The sequence below is a fragment of the Nycticebus coucang genome, chromosome X (assembly GCF_027406575.1).
Source record: "Nycticebus coucang isolate mNycCou1 chromosome X, mNycCou1.pri, whole genome shotgun sequence".
Classification (NCBI taxonomy): Eukaryota; Metazoa; Chordata; class Mammalia; order Primates; family Lorisidae; genus Nycticebus; species Nycticebus coucang.
In genome coordinates this window covers 109,219,111-109,236,522 of record NC_069804.1, presented here as the reverse complement: position 1 = coordinate 109,236,522, position 17,412 = coordinate 109,219,111, and positions in this window count along the sequence as shown.

Genomic DNA, 17,412 nt, shown 5'->3' with positions numbered 1-17,412 from the left:
TGGTCAATATTCTATACAAACTTAAGAAGAATATTCATTCTGCTATTGTTTATGGGAGTATATATACATGTCTTTTATATCAAATTGATTGACACTGCTGTTCATGTCAACTACTAATTTTATTTCTGTTTACAAATCACTAACAGAAAGTTTTTGAAGTCTCCAAGCAACTATGGTAGTATGTTTATTTATTTCTCCTTGCCGTTTTGTCAGGTTTTTTTATTCATGTATTTTGATACCAGGTTTTTAGATGCATACACATAGATTTTTTTTTAACTTTTTGAATAACTAACTTCATTTTCATTATAAAATACCACCTTCATCTCTGATTATCTTCTCTGTTTTCATGTCCACTTTGTATGAAATTAATATAGCTACTCAGGCTGTTCTTTTGATTTGTATTAATAAAGTATACAATTCTCCATTTATTTCTGTATTTCAAAACATTAAATGGCTACAGATGTTTTGGATACATTGCTTGAGTCAGCAATATAAATATACCTACCACCCAAGTAGTGTTCATTGTACCCATTAGTTGGGGTTTGGCCACTATCTCCTCTCCTCTTCCCCCTTCTTTATTTCTAATTACTTACCATCCTCTTCATACTATGTATCTATCAATTATTTCCAATTTATTAGGAAATACATGTGGTGGGACTGAAAATTAGTGAAATGTTCACTAAAAGCAATATGGAGCTTTTTTTATTTATTTCCTTTCAAATTATCTGTGTCTTTATATTTAAAGTGAAGTTATTGTAGCTAACGTATGAATGGTTCTGGTTTCTTAACTATCTGTGATGATTTCTTTTTTTTAATTGGTACATTTAGAGCACTCACATTTAAGGTGATTATTAATAGTGGTAGATTGATAACTACTATGTTTCTATTTATTTTCTATTTCTTGTTAATATTTTGATATCTTTTAAAAATTATTTTCTGCCTTGTATTGCTTTGGTGTGGGGCTATGTAAAGAGACCACACTAAAGCATAATAGGCTTTCTAGAAGGCTAAGAAAAAATAATCAAGCGTAAGATAATTTATTTGAGAGAATTACTGAGAAAAATGTCCCTGCCCCCCCTTTTTATTTAATCATAGCTGTGTACATTAATGCAACCATGGGGCACCATACACTGGTTTTATAGACAATTTGAAATATTTTCATCACACTGGTTAACATAGCCTTCCTGGCATTTTCTCAGTTATTGTATTAAGACATTTATTTATATTCTACATTTAGTAAGTTTCACATGTACCCTTGTAAGATGCACCGCAAGTGTAATCCCACCAATCACACTCCGTCTACCCACCCTTTCTCCTCCCTCCCTTCCCTCTTCCCCATATTCTTAGGTTATAACTGAGTTATAGCTTTCATGTGAAAGCCATAAATTAGCTTCATAGTAGGGCTGAGTATATTGGATATTTTTTCTTCCATTCTTGAGATACTTTACTAAGAAGAATATGTTCCAGCTCAAACCATGTAAACATGAAAGAGGTAAAGTCTCCATCTTTCTTTAAGGCTGCATAATATTCCATGGTGTACGTATACCACAATTTATTAATCCATTTGTGGATCGATGGGCACTTGGGCTTTTTCCATGATTTAGCAATTATGAATTAGGCTGCAATAAAGATTCTGGTACAAATATCTTTGTTGTATTGTGATTTTTGGTCTTCTGGGTATATACCTAGTAGAGGAATTACAGGATTTAATGGCAGATCTATTTTTAGATCTCTATGTGGTCTCCAAACATATTTCCAAAAGGAATGCATTAATTTGGATTCCCACCAGCAGAAGTGTTCCCTCTTCTCCACATCCACGCCAACATCTCTGGTCTTGAGATTTTGTGATCCATATCACAAAATCTTACTGGGTTTAAAAATCCAGATATTTCAGTGTAAGAAGCATAAGGACTCTCGGAATATTAATTGAGGAGAGGCAATCACTGTAACATGTAAATCATTAGCTTGTCCAAAGTAAATATGAAAAAAACACTCTTTTAAGGCAAAAACATCATGCAACATACAAAAGAATACCTATCAGACTAAATGAAAACTACTCAACTGAAACTCTACGAGCCAGAAGTGATCGGATGCCCATCTTCAGTCTTCTAAAGTAGAATATCTTCAGTCTTCTAAAGTAGAATAATGGTCAGTCTAGGGAATCTTGTATCCTGCAAAATTAAGTGTTCTAAATGAGGGAGAAATGAAGATTTTCTTAGACAATCACTGAGAGAATTTCAGAAGTCCGGGCCTATCCTGCAGGAAGTACTCAGAACTGTATTACATGCAGAGCAGCACAGTGACACCTACCAATGTAAAAATCAACCAAAAATCTCAATGTCAGAGCTCAGTTGCTACAGTAGCTCTAGAGGAAAAAAATTAACAATAAGAAACTACTCAAAAGAATCCATATTTTTAATAAATATGAATGCTTGAATTCTCCACTGAAGAGACATAGACTGGCTGAATGAATAGGAAAACACAAACCAAGTTTCTTCTATATTCAGGAAATATATCTAAGACGCAAGGTCTCATTTAGACTCAAGGTGAATGGTTGGAAAACAATCTTTTATGCAAATGGAAATCAAAAGAAAGCTGGTGTAGCCATTCTTACACCAGAAAACACAGACTTTAAATCGTCAAAATAAAGAAAGACAAAGTAGATCACTATATAATGGTGAAAGGAACAAGCTAACCAGAAAACATAATAATCTTAAACATTAATGCATCCAACACAGGAATGCTCATATTCTTAAACAAACTTTACTCAAACAAAACAAAATGGCAAACAGCAATATCATAATTGCCTGGGTATTCAACACTCAGAAGGGAGACACATCCACCAATCATGAAATAAACAAAGAAACAATTGACATAAACAAAAAATGTAGAATAAATGGATCTAACAGACACTTGCACAACATTATGCCCCCAAACAATTGAATATATGTTCTTCTCATCAGCACATGGAACAGTCTCTAAGAGTGATCATATCATAGGCCACAAAACATGTCTCAAAAATGTAAAAAAAAATAAATTAAATCTGTATCCTGACGGGGGGGAGACAAGATGGCGGACTGAAGCCAGCTTTCAACAAAGGCTCCCGTCCAGAAGGAGAGTTAAGGGACAGGAATTTAGTAAGTATCCTGGTGGACTTGAGCCTCACCAAGAGAGAAGGCTGAAGAACGCACATCAACACCGCTGAGGCAAGTTGTGATCACAAGAACGCAAACAAAAGGTACAAAATCCACCACCAAGCGGACGGGAGTCCCCCTTCCCCATGAGACCGGCTCTAGAGCCCCACAATTGAACAAGCGGGCAGAAATTAAAGGCCCTCCCACTACACTCCACGGGAGAGACCTTCTAAAAACTGGACCTACCTCCCCTACTGGGGTGCCGTGGCGTTCTCCTGCCGGACATAGGGCTGAATAAAACTTTGGGAATCCTTTGCCGGCAACCCTGAATCCCCGGCGCTCCCCTCCCGCCCACTGAGGTCTGGAGGTCTGTCCCCCAGGACTTCGGATCCTTGGGTGATTTCTCAAGGGGAGTGGACAGTCCCCGAGTTGCGACTGGTCAGCATTGACTCTGAGGTGCGCCGAGTGAGGAGAGGGCACCGGGCTGAGGGGGAGTCACGCCTCGCGGCACTTCCCTGCGGTGCAGTGCAGCAACCCTCCCCGGGCATACGGGGCCCAAAACTGAATCAGACTCTGGCCTCCCCGCTGAGAGCTGAGAACCCCTACTCTCACTCGGGGTCTGAGGGCCTATCCCCCAGGAGTTCGGCTCCTTGGGTGATTTCTCGAGGGGAGTGCACAGTGCCTGAGCTGCGTCAGGTCAGCGCTGACTCTGGGACACGTGAGCGAGGAGAGGGCACTCTGCTGAGGGGAAATCAAGCCTTGGAGGCACTTCCCTGCGGTGCAGTGCAGGAGCCCTCCCCGGAACGTAGTATTGCGTGAAACTGAATGAAACTCTAGCTTCCCCCCGCCCCACTCCCAATCGGGATCTGGGGGCCCATCCCCCAAGAGTTCTGATTCTTGGGGGATCTCTTAAGGGGTGTGGACCCAGCACAAACTGCGGCCGCTCAGTGCTGACTCTGGGGCGCGGGACAGAGGAGAAAAGGGTCGCATGAGTGCCCACACCAGAGCAGCAGTTCCCTGGAGGTAGATCAACAGCTGTTTTCTCTTTAACGGCAGAACGCTCACTTCTGGATATTCTGAGGCCACACCCCCTGTCTCCCTGGGCAACCAGAGGAGGCCACCGGTGACACGGCTCACAAACCCAGAAGCCTCCAGAGCGGGGCCGACCTAGAGAGGTGTTCAGACGCAATTCTCCAGCAGCAAAGACGTTTGAACTCAAAACAGCCCGTCTTCTGTAGGCGACGACAGGAACAGAGACAGAACCTCACAAAGTTGTCTGTTCTGTTCTGTTCTGTTAGCAGCATCCATCAGGGACGGGGCTAAGCCTGAGTGAACACCTCCTTCCCATCACCTGCATCAAACACTCAAAGATGTCAGGCCCCATCTCCTCCTGCTAGATAGCGGCAGTCTGCGGGGGCCTGGCAGACTTCCTTGCGATTCAGGCAGGTGCAAACCCCTGGAGTGTCTGTTCACTGCAGGCAACTGGGTTAGCCATCTGCAGAGATACCAGTGACTGGGTCCGACGGACGGGCAAAGTGGGGAAGGAGACGTCAACCTTCCCAGACTGCTCTGTTTGCTGGGTGGCTCCTCCTGAATCCACGCTGCACTGGGGTGAGCCGTGTCAGAGGAGTCACCAGGCCCCTGTGATCCAGTTCCCAGAGACCTCTTGAACCCTTCCACCCGAGACAAGTGCCGATTGAGACAGTTGATTCGGACCTTTTGAACTGGTCTAATAGACTGAGGACTCTTCAGGCGGTGCCCTGGGTGTGCGATTGTAGGAAGGTTTGATTCTCCTTTTCCAACTGGGGCCAGAGGTGGGCAGGCGGGGTGACTTAATTGCTGATTTTTCCACACAGCTGAGACTTCCAGCCAGAGTAGAAGCTGCAATAGGATCGAACAGAAACCAGCTGAAAACAAGACAGAACCACTTTGCTCCACCACACCAGACAGGGTCCCAGTTTCTCAGGCCAAAACACTGTACGGGCCCTCGAGAAAACCCCAGGGAAAAACCAAAGGGAGTAAACCATGGGGCGGAATCAGCGGAAAAACTCTGGTAACATGAATAACCAGAATAGATCAACCCCCCCAAGAAAAGATACGGCAGATGTGATTGAAGATCCCATTCATAAACAACTGGCTGAGATGTCAGAAGTCGAATTCAGAATTTGGTTTGCAGACAAGATTAATAAAATGGAATTAGGAATTCGAGGAGAAATTCAAAAATTGTCTCAAGAATTTAAGAAATTTAAAGACAAAACCACCAAAGACTTAGACACACTGAAACAAGAACTTACAGCACTCAAAGATATGAAAAATACAGTAGAATCCCTCAGTAACAGAATGGAGCAAGCAGAAGAAAGGATTTCTGACATTGAAGATAAAGTCTTCGAACGCTCCCAATCTCTCACAGAGGAAGAGAAATGGAGAGCAAAAACGGATCACTCACTCAGAGAGCTCTCAGATAATTCGAAAAAAAAACAACATAAGGGTTATAGGAATTTCGGAGAATGATGAAGTGGCTGCCAAGGACAAAGAGGCCCTTCTACATGAAATTATGAAAGAAAATTTTCCAGACATGCCTAGAGAATCTGAAATTCAGATAGCAGACAGCTTCAGAACCCCAGCACGATTCAACCCCAATAAGCCATCTCCCAGACATATCATAATTAGCTTCACTAAAGTTAACATGAAAGAGAAGATTCTCAAAGCAGCCCGGCGAAAAAAACTATAACGTACAAAGGTAAGAATATTAGAATAACTGCAGATCTCTCTGCTGAAACTTTTCAAGCAAGAAGAGGCTGGTCATCAACTTTTAATCTCCTAAAGCAAAAAAACTTTCAACCCAGGATCTTGTATCCAGCTAAACTGAGTTTCATCTATGATGGAGAAATTAAATACTTCAACGACATTCATATGTTGAAAAAATTTGCCATAAGTAAACCAGCTCTTCAGGATGTTCTCAGACCTATCCTCCACAATGACCAACCCAATCCTATACCACAAAAGTAAACTCACTCAGAAACTTCGGATCAAACTCCAACTTCCACACCGACGAAAGGATTAAAAATGTCCACTGGACCTTTGAAAAACTCGATACCCTAAATTCCACCAGACTTATCAATACTCTCCATCAATGTGAATGGCTTAAACTGTCCTCTAAAGAGGCATAGGTTAGCTGACTGGATACAAAAACTCAAGCCAGATATTTGTTACATACAAGAGTCACATCTCAACTTAAAAGACAAATACAGACTCAGGGTGAAAGGATGGTCATCCATATTTCAGGCAAATGGTAATCAGAAAAAAGCAGGTGTTGCAATTTTATTTGCAGATACAGTAGGCTTTAAACCATCAAAAGTAAGGAAGGACAAGAATGGTCACTTCATATTTGTTAAGGGTAATACTAAATATGATGAGATCTCAATTATTAATATCTATGCACCCAACCAGAATGCATCTCAATTTATAAGAGAAACTCTAACAGACATGAGTAACTTGATTTCCTCCAGCTCCATAATCGTCGGAGATTTCAACACTCCCTTGGCAGTGTTGGATCGATCCTCCAGAAAGAAGCTGAGCAAAGAAATCTTAGATTTAAACCTAACCATCCAATATTTAGATTTAGCAGACATCTACAGAACATTTCATCCCAACAAAACTGAATACACATACTTCTCATCAGCCCACGGAACTTACTCCAAAATTGACCACATTTTAGGTCACAAGTCTAACCTCAGTAAATTTAAAGGAATAGAAATTATTCCATGCATCTTCTCGGACCATCATGGAATAAAACTTGAATTGAGTAACAACAGGAATCTGCATACCCATACAAAAACATGGAAGTTAAATAACCTTATGCTGAATGATAGCTGGGTCAGAGATGAGATTAAGAAAGAAATCACCAATTTTTTGGAACAAAATGACAATGAAGACACAAGCTATCAGAACCTCTGTGACACTGCAAAGGCAGTTCTAAGAGGGAAATTTATAGCACTGCAAGCCTTCCTCAAGAGAACGGAAAGAGAGGAAGTTAACAACTTAATGGGACATCTCACGCAACTGCAAAAGGAAGAACATTCCAACCCCAAACCCAGTAGAAGAAAAGAAATAACCAAAATTAGAGCAGAATTAAATGAAATTGAAAACAAAAGAATAATACAACAGATCAATAAATCAAAAAGCTGGTTTTTGGAAAAGGTCAATAAAATAGATAAACCTCTGGCCAACCTAATCAGGAAAAAAAGAGTAAAATCTCTAATATCATCAATCAGAAACAACAAAGACGAAATAACCACAGACTCATCAGAAATCCAAAAAATCCTTAATGAATATTACAAGAAACTTTATTCTCAGAAATATGAAAATCTGAAGGAAATAGACCGATACTTGGAAGCATGCCACCTTCCAAGACTTAACCAGAATCAAGTGGAAATGTTGAACAGACCCATATCAAGTTCAGAAATAGCATCAACTATACAAAACCTCCCTAAAAAGAAAAGCCCGGGACGAGATGGTTTCACGTCAGAATTCTACCAAACCTTTAAAGAGGAATTAGTACCTATATTACTCAACCTGTTCCAAAATGTAGAAAAAGAAGGAAGACTACCCAACACGTTCTATGAAGCAAATATCACCCTGATCCCCAAACCAGGAAAAGACCCAACAAGAAAAGAAAATTATAGACCAATATCACTAATGAATATAGATGCAAAAATATTCAACAAGATCCTAACAAACAGAATCCAACAACACATCAAACAAATTATACATCATGACCAAGTTGGTTTTATCCCAGGGTCTCAAGGCTGGTTCAATATACGTAAATCTATAAATGTAATTCAGCACATAAACAAATTAAAAAACAAAGACCATATGATTCTCTCAATTGATGCAGAGAAAGCTTTTGATAATATCCAGCATCCCTTCATGATCAGAACACTCAAGAAAATTGGTCTAGAAGGGACTTTTCTTAAACTGATAGAGGCTATCTACAGCAAACCCACAGCCAATATCATATTGAATGGAGTTAAATTGGAATCATTTCCACTCAGATCAGGAACCAGACAAGGCTGCCCATTGTCTCCATTGCTTTTCAACATTGTAATGGAAGTTTTAGCCACCGCAATTAGGGAAGAAAAGGCGATCAAGGGTATCCATATAGGGTCAGAAGAGATCAAACTCTCGCTCTTCGCAGATGATATGATTGTGTATCTGGAAAACACTAGGGACTCTACTACAAAACTCCTAGAAGTGATCAAGGAATACAGCAGCGTCTCAGGTTACAAAATCAACATTCATAAATCAGTAGCCTTTATATACACCAATAACAGTCAAATTGAAAAAGCAGTTAAGGACTCTATCCCATTCACAGTAGTGCCAAAGAAGATGAAATATTTGGGAATTTACCTAACAAAAGACATGAAAGATCTCTATAAAGAGAACTATGAAACTCTAAGAAAAGAAATAGCTGAAAATGTTAACAAATGGAAAAACATACCATGCTCATGGCTAGGAAGAATCAACATTATCAAAATGTCCATACTACCCAAAGCAATATATAATTTCAACGCACTCCCTATTAAAGCTCCACTGTCATATTTTAAAGATCTTGAAAAAACGTTACTTCGTTTTATATGGAATCAGAAAAAACCTCGAATAGCCAAGACATTACTCAGAAATAAAAACAAAACAGGAGGAATCACACTACCAGACCTCAGACTTTACTACAAATCGATAGTGATCAAAACAGCATGGTATTGGCACAAAAACAGAGAAGTAGATATCTGGAATAGAATAGAGAACCAAGAGATGAATCCAGCTACTTACCGCTATTTGATTTTTGACAAGCCAATTAAAAACATTCAGTGGGGAAAAGATTCCCTATTTAACAAATGGTGCTGGGTGAACTGGCTGGCAACCTGCAGAAGACTGAAATTGGACCCACACCTTTCACCATTAACTAAGATAGACTCTCATTGGATTAAAGATTTAAACTTAAGACATGAAACTATAAAAATACTAGAGGAGAATGCAGGGAAAACCCTTGAAGAAATTGGTCTGGGTGAGTATTTCATGAGGAGAACCCCCCGGGCAATTGAAGCAGCTTCAAAAATACACTACTGGGACTTGATCAAACTAAAAAGCTTCTGCACAGCTAAGAACACAGTAAGCAGAGCAAGCAGACAGCCTCAGAATGGGAGAAGATATTTGCAGGGTATAACTCTGACAAAGGTTTAATAACCAGAATCCACAGAGAACTCAAACGCATCAGCAAGAAAAAAATAAGGGATCCCATCGCAGGCTGGGCAAGGGATTTGAAGAGAAACTTCTCTGAAGAAGACAGGCGCACGGCCTTCAGACATATGAAAAAATGCTCATCATCTTTAATCATCAGAGAAATGCAAATCAAAACTACTTTGAGATATCATCTAACTCCAATGAGACTAGCCTATTTCACAAAATCTCAAGACCAGAGATGTTGGCGTGGATGCGGAGAAAAGGGAACACTTCTGCACTGCTGGTGGGAATGCAAATTAATACATTCCTTTTGGAAAGATATATGGAGAACACTCAGAGATCTAAAAATAGATCTGCCATTCAATCCTGTAATTCCTCTGCTGGGCATATACCCAGAAGACCAAAAATCACAACATAACAAAGATATTTGTACCAGAATGTTTATTGCAGCCCAATTCATAATAGCTAAGTCATGGAAAAAGCCCAAGTGCCCATCGATCCACGACTGGATTAATAAATTGTGGTATATGTATACCATGGAATACTATGCAGCCTTAAAGAAAGATGGAGACTTTACCTCTTTCATGTTTACATGGATGGAGCTGGAACATATTCTTCTTAGTAAAGTATCCCAAGAATGGAAGAAAAAGTACCCAATGTACACAGCCCTACTATGAATCTAATTTGGGACTCTCACATGAAAGCTATAACCCAGCTACAACTTAACAATAGGGGGAAGTGGGAAAGGGGGGGGTGGGTAGAGGGAGGGGAATCGGTGGGATCACACCTGTGGTGCATATTACAAGGGTATTTGCGAAACTTGGTAAATGTAGAATGTAAATGTTTTGGCACAGTAACTGAGATAACGCCGGAAAGGCTATGTTAACCACTCTGATAAAAATGTGTCAAATGGTTTATGAAGTGAGTGTATGATGCCCCATAATCATATCATTGTATACAGTTATGATTTAATAAAAAAATTAAAAAAAAAAATCTGTATCCTTTTAGACCACAATAGAATAAAGCTATAAATCAGTTCCAACAGAAACACTCATTCCTAAGGAAAGTCATGGAAACTAAGCAATCTAATGCTGAATAATATTGGGTCAATGAAAATATAAAAATGAAAATAAAAAAGATTCTTCAAAGAAAATAACAATAGGGACACATGTTATCAAAATCTGTGTGACACAGAAAAAGCCGCCCTGAGTGGAATCCTCATAGCTTTAAAAGCCTACATACGAAAGACAAAAAGATCAAAAACCAACAGTCTGATAAGTCATCTAAAGTAATTGGAAAAGGAAGTTCAAACCAATCACAAACACAACAAAAGAGAAGATATAACTGATTAAGATCAGAAGGAACTAAATGAAATTGAGATAAAAAGAACTATCCAGAAGACGAAGGAAAAACTGGGTTATTTGAAAAGATAAAAAAAAGAAAAAATGACAATCCTCCCGCTAGAAACAGAAAAGACTCTAATGCACTCAATTAAAAATAAAAAAGAAGTCACAACTGATATCATGGAAATATAAAACATCATCTAAGAATACTATAAAAATCTCTATACCCATAAACTTGAAGATGTTGAGGAAATGGACAAATTTTTGGAATCAGAAAACCTCTTGAGTCTCAATCAGGAAGAAATAGATCTCCTAAATAGATCAACATCAAATACTGAAATTGAAGGAGGAATAAAAAAATGTTCAACTAAAAAAGTATATGCGAAACTTGGTAAATGTAGAATGTAAATGTCTTGGCACAGTAACTGAGATAATGCCAGGAAGGCTATGTTAACCATTGTGATGAAAATGTGTCAAACGGTCTATGAAGCTAGTGTATGATGCCCCATGATCATATCAATGTACACAGCTATGATTTAATAAATAAATAAATAAAAAGAAACTAGTCTCACTGATGTGCTCTATCTTCAGGTAAAGGCCTGTACAATGGAGACTTCACCAGGCTCATCATATCATGTCTGAAAATAATCCTTCTCCGCCTTGGATCTAGTATTCCAACTACAGCTATTAATAACTCTTTCCCCACCAATCTAGTTTCTTATGTGCACATTTGATCGGAGTCTAACTGAGAGTGTGTGCAGTTACATTATGGAAAAATGAGCCATAAAAATTCTTACGTCTTTCTGTAAAACTTATGTGTTCATGGTGCCAAATGCCTTAATGTAGAAATGTTAAAAGGCTTAAATAGAAGCAAAGCAATTGAAAAATATTTTCTGGCTTATATTGTCAAAGCAAACCCGATTTGTGTGTTTTTTTTATGATGAATTAAAATAAAACTATATAACAAAGGGAAAAAAAAAAGTCCTGGACTAGATGATTCTATGCCTGAATTTCACCAAACTTGCAAAGAGGAAGTTATACCTACACTGCAGAAATTATTCTATAACATTGAGAAGGTAGGAATCTTCCCTGTGCATTTTATGTAGCCTATATTATGTTGATATCAAAGCCAGGAAAGGGCACAAGTGAAACAGAAAACTATAGACCAATATTCCTTATGAATAAAGGATATTAAATAAAATTTTAGCAAGCATAATTCAGCAACACATCAACAAAAAAATTTGCCATGACCAAGTGGGCTTCATCCCAGAGATGCAAGGATTGGTCAACATACACAAATCTATAAATGTAATTGTACAGAAGGAGCATATGATCCTTTCAATTCATGCAGAAAAAGCATTTGACAAAATTTAGCACTGTTTCCTGATAAAAACGCTCAACAAAATCAGTATAAGGGGGACATTCTTCAAAATTATAAAGACTATATATGGCAAACATACAGCCAACATCATACTGAACAACAACAACAACAAAAATTGAAAGCATTCCAGCTTAGAACTAAAACCAGAAAAAGTTACCATCTTCACCACTCTTACTTAACACAGTGCTGGAAGTTTTCACCAGAACAAACTGGCAAGAGGAAAAATATCTAGAGGGTCCAATTGGGGAAAGAAGAGGTCAAATTATCATTCTTTGCTGATGATACAATCTATATTTATAAAACCCTAAGGATTTCATCAGAGAATCCTCTAATTGATAAATCCAGCAAAGTTTAAGGTTACAAAATCAATGTACACAAATCAGTCATTTTTATATAGCAATAGTCATCACGCTGAAAATCAAATCAAATATACCATATATTTCACAATACCAGCAAAGAAAATAAAATACCTGAAAAGATACTTAACAAAGGAGGTGACAGAGCTCTACAGAGAGAATTAAAAAACATTAAGAAAAGAATTCCTAGAGGAAATTTTCTTGCAAGCAACTGCAAGCCACCTCAACCAGCTTAGACATAAAATCAGGACCTTGGTGTACGTATACCACAATTTATTAATACATTCGTGGATCGATGGGCACTTGGGCTTTTTCCATGACTTAGCAATTATGAATTGGGCTGCAATAAACATTCTGATACAAATAAATATCTTTGTTATATTGTGATTTTTGGTCTTCTGGGTATATATCTAGTAGAGGAATTATAGGATTGATTAGCAGATCTATTTTTAGATCTCTAAGTGTTCTCCAAACATCTTTCCAAAAGGAATGTATTATGCAGCTTTAAAGAAAGATGGAGACTTTACCTCTTTCATGTTTACATGGATGGAGCTGGAACATACTCTTCTTAGTAAAGTATCTCAAGAATAGAAGAAAAAGTATCCAATGTATTCAGCCCTACTATGAGACTAATTTATGGCTTTCACATGAAAGCTATAACCCAGTTATAACCTAAGAATAGGGAGAAGGGGAGAGGGAGGGGTGGGAGAGGGAAGATGGGCGGAGGGAGGGTGATTGGTGGTATTACACCTATGGTGCATCTTACAAGGGTACATGTGAAACTTAGTAAATGTAGAATATAAATGTCTTAACACAGTAACTAAGAAAATGCCAGGAAGGCTATGTTAACCAGTGTGATGAAAATGTGTCAAATGGTCTATAAAACCAGTGTATGTTGCCCCATGATTGCATTAATGTACACAGCTATGATTTAATAGAAAAAATAATCAGGAACTTGTGGTTTTCTTGGCCTTTTTTGCTTTTTTGTGCTAATCTTATGCCACTGTTTTTCTTTTCTTTTTTCTTTTCTTTTCTTTTCTTTTCTTTCTTTCTTTCTTTCTTTCTTTCTTTCTTTCTTTCTTTCTTTCTTTTTTTTTTTTTGAGACAGAGTCTCATTTTGTCACCCTTAATAGGGTGCTGTATTGTCATAGCTCACAGCAACCTCAAACTCTTGGGCTTAAGTGAATCTCTTGCCTTAGTCTTCCAAGTAGCTGGGACTATAGGTGCTCACCACAATGCCCAGCTATTTTTTAGAGACAGGGTCTTACTCTTCCTCAGGCTTGTCTTTAACTCCCGAGCTCAAGCAATCCACCTGCCTTGATCTCCCAGGTGCTGGGATTACAGGAATGAGCCACCACACAAGGCCATTGCTTAGGTGTCAACTTTTCCCAGTGAGAAACCTCACTTCCCTCAAAGGACAAAAACAGCTTTTTCACCTCTATATGTTCCTAAACCTTAAAAAGTTCTAAGAGCTTTGCAAGTACTCAAGGAAATGTCATCCAACATTTATAAGTATTTGATTTTTAAATATACATACAGAAATGTGAACACATTATAGGTATACAGCTTAATAAACAATATATTGACTTGTGTCCACATAAAACAGTATCCACATAAAATATAACAGTACCAGCACTCTAGAAACTCATTTGTATTTCCTTTCAGTTATTTCCAGTGCCGTAAGGGTAACTGTTATCTTCGTATCTTCCAACACAGGTTAGTGTTACCTATTTATGTACCATGCACAACTGGAGAATACAGCAGCTACTCTTATTTATGTATTTGTCACTCAACATTTTGATTGTAAAATTTATTCATGTTATTTGGTACAGTTGTAGTTTTTCTTTATAATTACTACTATACATATTATTATTTTGTAAATATAACAATATTTATCTATTATGTATTAATGAATAAATTCCAGTTTGGGGCTTTGACAAATAATGTTGCCATAAGCTTTCCAATTCATCTCTCATGGTCAATAAAATGTAGGCATTTATCTGGGTTATTTACCAAAGTACTAAACTAGAACTGTTGGGTCATAGAATGATTGTATGTTTAGCTTTACTGGACACTGCTAACAGTTTTCCAAAGTTGGTGCACAAATTTACTCTCCAACCATCAGTGTATAAGAGTTATAGTTATCTTACTAAGATTTTTTTTTTTCATTTTAGTCATCATGGTAGGTTTATAAGGTATTTCATTGTGGTTTCAATTTTCATTGACTTGATGGATAATAAGGTTCATCATCTTTCCATATGCTTCTAAGTAATTTTTATACTCTCTTTTGTGAATTGTCTACTCGAGTCTTCTTCCCACATCTCTCTTTGTTTGTCATAAAGCATATTCTAGAAAAAGGTATAAATCTATTTCTGCATTTTCTCTCCTGTCCTACTGGACATTTATCTTTGTTTGTAGTAATCAATAATTTCCTGTTAAATAAATAAGTACATGCAAGCTTTATCTGTACATGTACATGTAAATGTAAAACCTCAAAAAAATGGGGGTTGGGAAGAAAAGTAAGATGGCCAAATAGAGGCAGCTCTTGACAGAGGATCCTGTCCAGAAGGACAGATAATGGACAAATGGACTCGTTGAAACTGAAGGTGGGGAGTTGAGCTAAGAAAGAAGATAGATAAGTGTGCATCATCTCTGCAGAGGCAAGCTGTGACTCAAAGAAAACCAATTACAGGTACAAAGCTTATCCCCAGGAGGACAAGAGACCCCTCCCTCAGAAAAGGTTCCCTGTGTGATCTCTGCAAGTGAGCAGGGAACAACAACAACAACAACAACAATAAAAAATACTTATTTTATCCCATGGGAGACAGCCACTAAACACTGGGACTTCTTCTCCAAGGAGGTCCCACTCGTGAGCCTACACATCACTCTGCCTGGCAAAAATTGAATATTTTCCCTACAATTCTGGACTCCCAGTCTACTCTTCCCCCCTTGCCTGGCAGACTATAAGCCTGCCCCCTGCAGTACCCAGAGAGTTTGGAAATTCCATGAGAGGTCTTGGCATTGTGAGGGCCACTGGACTATAGCACAGAAACAGTGACTAGACTGGAAATTGGAGGCATGGGGAGAGAGGAAGACAGGGACACACCATGCTACAAAAGGGATCAGGCCTTAAGTCAGACTTTGGTGGTGCAGTTCTCTGAACCTGTTGCTCACTAAAGGAAACTGGGATTCAGTCCCTCGGGGTTTCCAGTGGCAGGGTGATGCGCTGAATGTGTTGGAGAGAGAAACGCACTGTGAAAATGCACAGTTGTGGGCTGAAGCCTCTGGTCTGAATTTGGAGGGGCACTTCTCTGATTCTGTTGCTCAATGGAGGGAACCAGGCTTCAGCCCCATGGGGTGGCTGGTGGCAGTGTGCAATGATAATTAAACATGTAATTATAACACAGAAAAAAAATCCCTATTCCAAATACAGTCTCATTCTGTGGTTCTGGGGGGTTAGGGCTTCAACATATGTGCGTGGCAATAATTCAGTTGATACAATACTCTTCCTTTGTCTTGCAGGCTTAAGTTTTCTGCTTTCCTTGGCTGACTAAGTCAGTCACCATTTATCCATTCACTTTTTTTGAACATTTTGTTAACGCTTCATCTGTTAACATCTTATCTGTTGCTTCTTTGTCATAGTATGTAAACCTCTTGCTCATTATTGTCATTTTTTAGAAGGGAGCAAGCAGATGTAAATTAATGTGTAATCTATAATGTCTAATGAAAAATTGGTATACTATTTTTAAATAAAATATTTCTAGCATGCAGTGAAGCATACATAAAAATATGGGCCAACACTCACATGTCCACCACTCAACTGTAGCAAGCTAGACATATTTTAGACATTAAAAAAGGAATACAACTTTATAAATACAGTTAAAGTATATCATTACTGTTATTTTACTCCCTAGAAGTAATTACTAATTTAAATTTGCACATGTTTATACTTTGTCTTATTTGTATGAATCAATAAATGTTTTGCCTATTTTAAAATTTATATGAATATCTTACAATGCAAAAAAGAAATATAATTCAGTATAAGGATTGCAAATAATATGAATAGAAAGGAGAAAAAATGGAAATAGAAATCAAAAGAGTTGTTCAAAATTTGTCTCAGCAAGTTAATGAATTCATAGACAAAATCATTAAGTATAAGAACATAATGAGAAAAGAGATAGGAGAGCTAAAGGAAATAAAAAATTACTTAAGGAGCTTCAAAATATGGTAAAATCCCTTGGTAATAGAGTGAGCATGCAGAAGAAATGATCTCTGAAATTGATGACACGGATTTTGAACAATCCAAAGTACTCAACAAGGCAGAGAAGTGGAAAGCAAAAACAGATCATTCCTTGAGAGAATTGTGGGATCATTCCAAAAGTTCAAACATTCAACTTTTGAGAATTCCTGAAGGAGAAGATAATAGTCTTAAAGGCACAGATGATATACTCCAAGACATTATAGAGGAAAACTTTCCAAGTATTGAAACAGGTACAGAAATTCAGAGAACAGATAGTTTCAGAACTCCACCAAGACTCAATCCAAATAAAGCATCTACTAGACACGTTGTAATTGACTTTTCCAAAGTTAATGTGAAGGAGAATATTCTACAAGCAGCCAAATGTAAGAAAAGCATGACCTACATAGAGAAATATGAGAATGACTGTAGATGGTTCAGCTGAAACTGTAAAGCCAGAAGAGGATGTCATCGACTTTAAATCTCCTAAAACAAAACAACTTTCAGCCCAGGATCCTGTGGCCAGCTAAACTGAGTTTCATTTGAGATGGAGAAATAAAATACTTTACTGACATATACACGTTGAAGAAATTTGCCATAACTAAAGCAGCTCTCCAGGAAATACTCAAACCCACTTTCAATAATGACCACCAAAATGGTCTACCACCAAAGTAAACTCACCCATAATTTATCAAACAAGCCCTAGAATTAAAAATATCCA